Genomic DNA, 9,718 nt, shown 5'->3' with positions numbered 1-9,718 from the left:
CTCCCTCTGTACTGCAGGATTTTTAATCCATCAACACTTAAATATGCTCCAATTCTCTTGTCTTCCTGTCAAAGTAAACAAGCTCACATTTTCCAGCATTATACTTTACCTTCCAGTTGTTTGTCAATTGGCCGAATCTATCTATATCCATTTGCAGAAATATAGCATGCTCCACACAACTTGCACAGATGCATAGATATGAAAGTTTGGAGGGATGTGGGCTAAATGCAGGAAAATGGGATTCGTTCAGCTAAGAAAACCTGATTAGCATGGACAAGTGGGGCCAAATGATCTGTTTCTGAGCTGTACACCACTATGAATTTATAAGTCTATGAATTTATGCTTGCTGTTCTACCTTTGTATCACCAGCAGGTCTGGCTACAGTGTAACAATCTCTTCATCCTGGTAGTTAAAAGAGACCATTAATAGACAGAATAAAGAAATGTACAGCACAGGAACAGGCCCTTCGGCCCTCCAAGCCTAGACACAACTAAAACTCCCTACTCTTCCGGGGACCGTATCCCTGCATTCCTGTCTTATTCATGCATTTGTCAAGATACCCTTGAAAAGCCACTGTCGTATCTGCTTCCACTACCTCCCCTAGCAGCAAGTTTCAGGCACTCACCACTCTCTGTAAAAAAACCTTCCTCATACATCACCTTTAAACATTACCCCACGCAACCGACTCTTCCACCCTGGGAAAAATCTTCTGACTGTCCACTCTGTCCATGCCCTTCATAATCTTGTTGACCTCTTTCAGGTTGCCTGTCAACCTCCATCGTTCAGTGAGAACAACCCAAGTTTCTCCAACCTCTCCACATAGCTAATGCCTTCCATACCAGGCAACATCCTGGCAAATCTTTTCTGTACCCTATCCAAAGCCACCATATCCTCCTGGTAGTTTGGTGACCAGAACTGAGCACAATATTCCAAATGTGGCCTAACTAAGGTCCTGCAAATCTGCAACATCACCTGCCAATTTTTAAACTTGGTGCCCCGGCCAATGAAGGCAAGAATGCCATATGTTTTGTTGACTACCTCTCCACCTGCGTTGCCGCCTGTGTGCAAGTGCACCCAGATCCCTCTGCCTATCAGTACTGTTAAGTGTTCTGCCATTTACTGTATATTTTCCATCGGGATTAGACCTTCCAAAATGCATTACCTCACATTTTTCCGGATTAAACTCCATCTGCCATCTCTCTGCCCAAGTCACCAACCAGTTTATATCCAACTGTATCCTTTGACGGTCCTCATCGCGACCCGCAATTTCATCAACCTTTGTGTCGTCGGCAAAATTATTAATCAGACCAGTTACATTTTCCTCTAAATCATTTATATATATTACAAACAGCAAAGATGCCCACACTGATCCCTGAGAGGGACTAGTTACAGCCCTCCATGCTAACACAATGATCCCTAATTTTTGAACAGCATCCAAAGGGAAAAACATCCTTTCCTTGTCCCCACCTTGTCAACCCCATTCAGCATCTCATTCACTTCAATCAAGACACTCTTCTAAACTGTTGAGACCATAGTACAATCAGCCATGATCTTGCTGGAAGGGAGAGCATATTTGAGAGACTGAATGTTATAATCCAGGTGTTAAGTCCATGATCCTATGACGTCTGAAGCCATAACAGAGTCATGTAAGCAGTACTGGTATACTAGGCTGAAATAGCATAATGTTGGCATTGTTTCAAGGGACTTCATCCAACAAATGAGAAAATTCTTACCCATCCCATGGCTGAGAAAAGTATAAAATGCCCTGGTGCAATTTTCTTTGCATGATGGAATAGTAGTAAAAGAATGTCTTTCCGAAATCAGAGTTTACAAGCTATCACACAAGCAGCTGTTAATTCTTATTCTAAGTCATGATCTGACTCAGTTGTACCAGTGAGGGAACAGTGATTCTATTATTGTACCATTCTAGTGTTAGCATGCACTATCCAAAATGAGTAAAATGTTGCTCATAATCTAAGGATAAAATGAAAAATGCATGAATTAGAACAGCAGTTCAGAGACCAAATTATTGAATGCTTTCAAGAAGGGGTTAGATATAGTCCCTTCAGATGAATGGACCAAAGGGTATGGAAGAAAGTCAGAACACAGTACTGAGTTAGATGATCACATTGAATGGCAGAGCAGGTTCAAAGGGCCGAACAGCCCATGGTTACTCCTATTTTTTAGGTAAGTGTGAGTAACTCTGCCTGGTTGATTCTGTGAAGAAAGTATGTGACAATGAGCTTTAAAGACAAAAGAGGCCCTGGAATTGATTAGCAGTCGATTGAGTATTAATTAATGTTTAGCCACAGAAGCAGCAATGTGCTTTGGAATTAACTGTGATTCAGGGAATGGGGTAACAATCAAGACCATGCATTGTTATCCATTGATCCCCACTGTAAATGGCGGGTATTTGGCTGTTGGGAGAGGACAAAATTAAACAAAGTTGCTCTCTGATGAAGAGTCTAGGCCCGAAACGTCAGCTTTTGTGCTCCTGAGATGCTGCTTGGCCTGCTTCACACTTTGTTATCTTGGATTCTCCAGCATCTGCAGTTCCCATTATCACTGTAATTTTGTTCACTTTGGCACAGTAACACAAAAACACCTTTGCATATTTAGCTACTGATTACTCAAAGCACGAGCAGTGGAAAAGTGTCCCAACATCAGACTGTTCCTTCAGAGCAAGAGAAGAGACAGGAGGAGAGCTTCCTTACTCTGCCTCTGTAAGACAGCTCAGACTGACACATACCTCATTGATTAGAATCTCTCACCGGGCATCTACATTCATTCATGAGTACTTGCTCATGATTACTCATTTTCTCACCTATCTTACTGCTGTCACCGTGCCACCCTAAAGAGCAAAGATAAGCAAACAGACAAACGGGAGATCATTCAGACTCCCCAGTATGTATTGCCATTCAATTAGATCCTGATTGATCTGTACCTCTCCTTCATTTCCCTCAATGTATCCTTCCAAACATGTTTGCTGGTTGGTGAAAGGGTATCAATTGTTTTAGGTTGACAGCAATTAATTGAGAACAATTAGACTCACACAGGACATTGCGTCATACTCACTTGTCACATCATTGGCCTTGAGGATAAATCAGAAAGTAAGTTATTGACTTGTAATAGAGTCTTTACAACATTTGTGAAGACAGAGTTTGTACAGAAACGATGTCCTCACTGGCTGTGGGGTGTGGAAGCAATGGACACAGTCTCAGAATAAGGAGCAGGCCTTATGAGAAGGAATTTCTTCACCCAGAGAATAGTGAATCTGTGAATTGAGCATGTTCAAGACAGAGATTGGTGGATTCCTATTTACGAATGAAATCAATGGCTGTGGGATTAGCACAAGAATAAGGCATTGACGTAAATGATCAACCAAAGTCTAGAATGGTCAAGCAGGGTCAGTGGGCTGAATGGCCTACTCCTGTTCCTTCATTCCTCGATGTCACTTATAAATGGAGCAGCAGGAAGCTTTGCACCAAGAATGTATGTCAAGGGTTTGTCAATTCAAAGCAGAAATTTATGAATCCTACTAAAACAGTGATAACAATCTACATTTTATTGCAAAACTGTAAAATAAAATAATAATTTGTAGATGTTGGTGTGTTCGCCTTCACTGGAGGCTCCACAGCACTGAGAATGTCACCTAGTAATGGGATGAAACATCTGCTCTCAAACCTTCCAGCTCAGCAAACATACTAACATCTACAACCAGCGCCTGAGCTACAAATCTTCATTCAAACGCTGAAAACAATAATTTACAAAACATGTGCTGGTTTATTTATTAATTTTGTTATGAGCTACCTGGTTGGAACTGAGAAGTTTATTTCTTGATTGAGTTTGTAAGCCACTTGTGAAGGAGTGGATCCCACCACCTTGTAAAGATCAACAGTCTCAAGTGTCCAATCTAACAATAATGTTTGCAAAAAGATGACAAGAATAGCAGGAGATCAGAAATAACAGGGATGATATTCATACATTCATAGATCAGAGAGCTGTACAGCATGGAAACAGACCTCTCAGTCCAACTCATCCATCCCAACCAGATATTCAAAATTAATCTAGTCCCATTTGCCACCATGTGGCCCATATCCCTCTAAACCCTTTCTATTCGTATACCCATCCAAATGCCTTTTAAATGTTGTAATTGTACCAGGGTCCAACACTTGCTGTGCAAGCTTGTTCAATTTCTGCTCCAGGATAACTTAGTACCTGTGTTTTAGATTTTTAAACTTTAATGGAGAGATAGATCTCAATAAAACATATAATCAAAACTATAGTCATGCCACAAGAATACAGACCCTTTGGTCTAACCAGTCCTGCCTACACCAGTCCCACTTATCCGCTCCTGGCCCATACCCCTACAAACCTTTCCTATTCATGTACTTATCCAAATGTCTTTTAAACATTGTAATTGTACCAACATTCGCCACTTCCTCAGGAAATTCATCCCACACTTGAACCACCCTCTCTTTAAAAATTTTGCTTCTCATGTCTTTTTTAAGTCTCTCTGCTCTCACCTTCAAAATATGAGGGCATTTCTTCTTGAAATCCCCCATCCCTAGGAAAAGACAATTACCATTAACTGTATCTATAATCTTCATTATTTTATAAACTTTTATAAGGCCGCCTCTCAATCTCCTGTGCTCCATGGAGAAAGGTCCCAGCCTACCCAGCCGTCCTTATAACTCAAACCTTCCATACCTGGCAACATCCAGGTAAATCTCCTCTAAATCCTCTCCAGCTTAATAATATCCTTTCTATAACTGGCTGACCAGAACTTCTTAAAGCCTACCACTTTGACCAAGGTTTTGGTCATCTAACCAAATATTTCCTTATGTAATTTGATATGACTTTGTTTTTTAAGATAATGGCTCCCGAGAGCTCAAGATAATTTACTAATTCAAAGAGCTGTACAAGAACATAAAAGCTAGGAGCAGAAGTAGGCAATTCAGCCCCTTGAGCCTTTTCCCTCATTTGATGCAATTATGAATGTTCTCACATCAGCCTGAACTCCACTGAGATAACACAGTGTAGAGCTGGATGAACACAGCAGGACAAACAGCATCAGAGGAGCAGGAAAGTTGATGTTTCGGGTTGAGACACTTCTTCTGAAGAAGGGCCTCAACCCAAAACATCAGCTTTCTTGCTCCTCTGATGCTACTTGGCCTGCTGTGTTCATCCAGCTCTACACCATGTTCTCTCAGATTCTCCAGCTTCAGCAGTTCCTACTATCTCAGCCTCAACTCCACTTCCCACTTCCCAAAACCCTTTAACCCATTTACTAATTAAAAATCTTTCTATCTAGTCCTTGAATTTATTCATTGTCATAACATCTACCACACTCTGAGTTAGTGAATTCCACAAGTTCATATCCCATTGAGAGAAGTAATTCCTCTTTAATTCTATTTTAAATCTGCCACCCCTAAATTTAAAACTATGATCTCTTGTTCCAGATTGCCCCACAAGGGGAAACATCCTCTCTATATCTACTTTGTCAAGTCCCTTTTAGCATGTCATATACCTCAATTAGATCTCCTCATCCTTCCAAACTGTGGAAGACTATAGGCCTAAGCTGCTCAACCTGTCCTCATTACACAAGCCTTTCAACTCTGAAATCAGTCCAGTGAACTTTTCAAAACTTCCTCAAATGCAGTTACATCCTTCTACATAAATGCAAGTTATTGATTTCATTGCAAGCAGGGCCTGTTTCCACAGAAATAAGAGATGGATGTTTTATAGTTTACATGGAGTATCTATACACATGACTTGAAGCAAGTTGCAGATACGTTCTTCAAATAGTCGAAATAGAGTTTATCCCAACCTGGTAAGTCATCTTGCTAATACCACTTAGAGCATGGGCACTGCCTTTGGCAATCTTAGAAGTGTTAGCCACATAACCGCCTCAATAAACAGAAGTCATGTAAATCCATTGCATTGTCCACTTCAGATAAACCAAGCAAGCAGATGGGAAAGAGAGAAAACCACTTATTAAGACCCTCGTATTTTTTGTAGTAATTCATATTAACAAAATTTTGGAATGTTCAGATGAGTCAGAAACACTCTCTGTAATTTCAACCATGGTAAAGGTTAAAGTTAATCAACATTATCCATGTTCTGTAAAGGGTCAATAGACCATAACAATGCAAGAAACCAAGTCACGTAAGGAGGTGTTGAGACAACTAGTGAAAAGCTTGATCAAGAAATAAAAAGGCCTACCCTAAAAAGGAGAGATTTCGTGAGGGAGTTCTGGAGCTTAGGGGCTAGAAAACTGAAGGCACAACCACCAACACTGAAGAGATTGAAAATACTTGGATATTTAAGAGGCCAGAAAGAGAATGGCATAGATAGCTTTCAGGATTATGCAGCTGGAGGCAATTACGGGATTCAGGGTTGTAGTGAGGCCAAAGAGGTGATTAAAGTCAAGGATGAGAATTTGAAAATCCAAGAGTTGCCTAGCTGGCAAAGAATGTAGGTCAACTGGAAGAAGGGTGACAAAAATACTGAAGATATTGGAAAGTTAAACTTATAATTCTTTACTTATAATTCTTTACTTCTTTACGCAGAGAGTTGTGAGAGCATGGAATGCGTTGCCAGCAGCAGTTGTGGAAGCAAGGTCATTGGGGTCATTTAAGAGACTGCTGGACATGCATATGGTCACAGAAATTTGAGGGTGCATCCATGAGGATCAATGGTCGGCACAACATTGTGGGCTGAAGGGCCTGTTCTGTGCTGTACTGTTCTATGTTCTATGTCTATGTTCTATGTCTATGTTCTATAATCAGAAGTTGCTTGAAAGGTTCTGCAGAAATCATTGATTTGGTGATCAGCCTTTTCTGGTATGTCTCTAAGAATACTGGAGAGGTACTCAATGTAGAGAACAGATTCCAGTCTGTGAAGATAAAGAGGGAAGCAAAAAGAAGTCAGAGATAATGGGAACTGCAGATGCTGGAGATTCCAAGATAATAAAATGTGAGGCTGGATGAACACAGCAGGCCAAGCAGCATCTCAGGAGCACCCTCTCTGATGAAGGGTCTAGGCCCGAAACGTCAGCTTTTGTGCTCCTGAGATGCTGCTTGGCCTGCTGTGTTCATCCAGCCTCACATTTTATTATTAAGCAAAAAGAAGTGTTTGGCATGGAAGAGTTTGTTGGAGGCAGTTTTTGCAATGGAGAAGAGACATTTGAAAACCAAGAAATAAGTGAAAAGGGTCTAAAATTGAAGCAATCCTGAACAAGAGATTCAGATGAAAGGTCACTTGCCTGAAACTATGCGGTTTTAAAAGCAAACATAAATGGGTATTGAAAATCACTTTCCTGGAAGGGGAAAGGAGATGTCTCTGAATAACAACATCTCTGGGATGTACTCCAATTTTCAAAGTCTGAATGGCAGCCCTCTTTCCTCCAGTGCAGAATCTGCTTGGATCCTCAAAGCACTTGTTTATAGATTGCAGGTGAGGAGGCCATGAGTACGGAGATTTTAATGGATTCAAGGTGATTAGAAATAAAATTTATTTCAATGTGATGAAAAAACTCAAAACCTAAGGGATATGGCACCAGTTTGTGTGCATTGCCACTCTTTTGTCCACTGTTGTGAGGATTTCAGCTGCTGCCCCTCTCCACCCATTCCCAACCCACCATAAAGCAGCGGATTCTTAACTGTCTCTGAGATAACGCAGAAAACCACAAGGGCAATTAGGATTGCCACAGATACTGACCTCGGCAGTGACACCCACATCCAATGATCATTAACACCTAGTTTCCATCTTCTAAGGACAGACCTTGTTAGCAGAAAATTGCCCAGTTACTTCAAGATTAACCTTTCTCCACAGAAGCTGCATGAAGATTGTGGGTCACCCATTGTACTTATCAATAAGGAGCTGGTGATTACAGTTGATTGTAAAGAACAAAGAACAAAGAAAATTACAGCACAGGAACAGGCCCTTCGACCCTCCAAGCCTGCACTGATCCAGATCCTCTATATAAACCTGTCACCTATTTTCCAAGCATCTGTATCCCTCTGCTCCTTGCCCATTCATGTATCCGTCTAGATGCATCTTAAATGACGCTATCGTCCCTATCTCTACCACCTCCGCTAGCAACGTGTTCCAGGCACCCACCACCCTCTGCGTAAAGACCTTTCCACGCATATCTCCCTTAAACTTTTCCCCTCTCACCTTGAAATCTTGACCCCTAATAATTGAGTTCCCCCACTCTGAGAAAAAGCTTCTTGCTATCCACCTTGCCTATACCTTTAATGATTTTGTAAACCTCAATCAGGTCCCCCCTCAACCTCTGTCTTTCTAATGAAAATAATCCTACTCTACTCAACCTCTCTTCATAGCTAGCACCCTCCATACCAGGCAACATCCTCTGCATCCTCTCCAAAGCATCCACATCCTTTTGGTAATGTGGTGACCAGACCTGTATGCAGTATTCCAAATGTGGTCGAACCAAAGTCCTAAAAAACTGTAACATGACCTGCCAACTCTTGTACTCAGTACCTCATCCGATGAATGAAAGCACGCCATATGCCTTCTTGACCACTCTATCGACCTGCGTTGCCACCTTCAGCGTACAATGGACCTGAACACCCAGATCACTCTGTGCATCAGTTTTCCCTAGTGCTTTTCCTGGGGAAAAGGTGGCAGCGCAGTGAAAATACAGCAATAGACAGGGACCTGAGTGAAACCCAAAATAATTTTCTTTTTCAATGTTAATTTTACTGTAAATTTCAGCACAAAACTAAATTACACCAAACTATTCTCAAATTACAGTGTCTTTTGGAACAGCATTCTCCCCTAGCTGCCAACCACCCATCTTTTCAGCACTTATTAATTCCAGCATCTTGAGTACCTCTGATTAATATTATTCCATTGGTAGGAGGGCTGACATGCCTCCACAAATGTCATCTATTCTTCAAAAACACAATCCTAAAGCTCAAAAGGTTTTTACTTATTAACTCAAGAAAACTTGTCTATTTTCTCATTAAACACTTGAGTTGATCAGGTACCAACCATTTGTGGATTTAAACAAAAAATAGAAGTCTGTTTGATAGTTAAGGGTCTTCCTGAACAAATGGATGGGAGTATTGGAGAGGGCTAAATCGGATACAGGAAGCCACAGGTCATAATCTCCAGGGTGATGTTCAATTGGAATTGGTAACCCTCACTGGCGGCTGCTGTCTGCAATTGTTTTCTTCCTAAGCTTCTCTACGTGGCTTCCCTCCTTTAAAACATTCTTTTAAATCAGTTGTAATAAGAGCAAAATACTGAGGAAGCAGAGAAACAGGGAATGCTTGAGAAACTCAGCAGGTCTGGCAATGTTGGGGAGAAAGAAATAGAGTTAATGTTTCAAGCCCATGCCTCTCCTCATTTAACCAGCCTCTGTGACCTGTCCTAATATGTTGGTGCCACAGTGGCTCAGTGGTCAGTACTGCTGCCTCACAGCGCCAGGGACCCTGGTTTGATTCCATCCTTAGGCAACTGTCTGTGTGGAGTCTGCACACTCTCCCCGTGTCTGCATGGGTTTCTGTTGGGTGCTTCAGTTTCCTCTCACAGTCCAAAGATGTGTAAGTTAGATGGAGTGACCATGCAAAACCACCAACAGTGTTCAGGGATGTGTAGGTTAGGTGCTTTGGCTGTACGGATTGGTCTGGATGAGATGGTCTTCGGAGGGTTGGTGTGGACTTGTTGGGCTGAATGGCCTGTCTCC

Source organism: Stegostoma tigrinum, chromosome 4 (assembly GCF_030684315.1).
Source record: "Stegostoma tigrinum isolate sSteTig4 chromosome 4, sSteTig4.hap1, whole genome shotgun sequence".
In the NCBI taxonomy this organism is placed as follows: Eukaryota; Metazoa; Chordata; class Chondrichthyes; order Orectolobiformes; family Stegostomatidae; genus Stegostoma; species Stegostoma tigrinum.
This window is presented reverse-complemented; position numbering follows the sequence as displayed.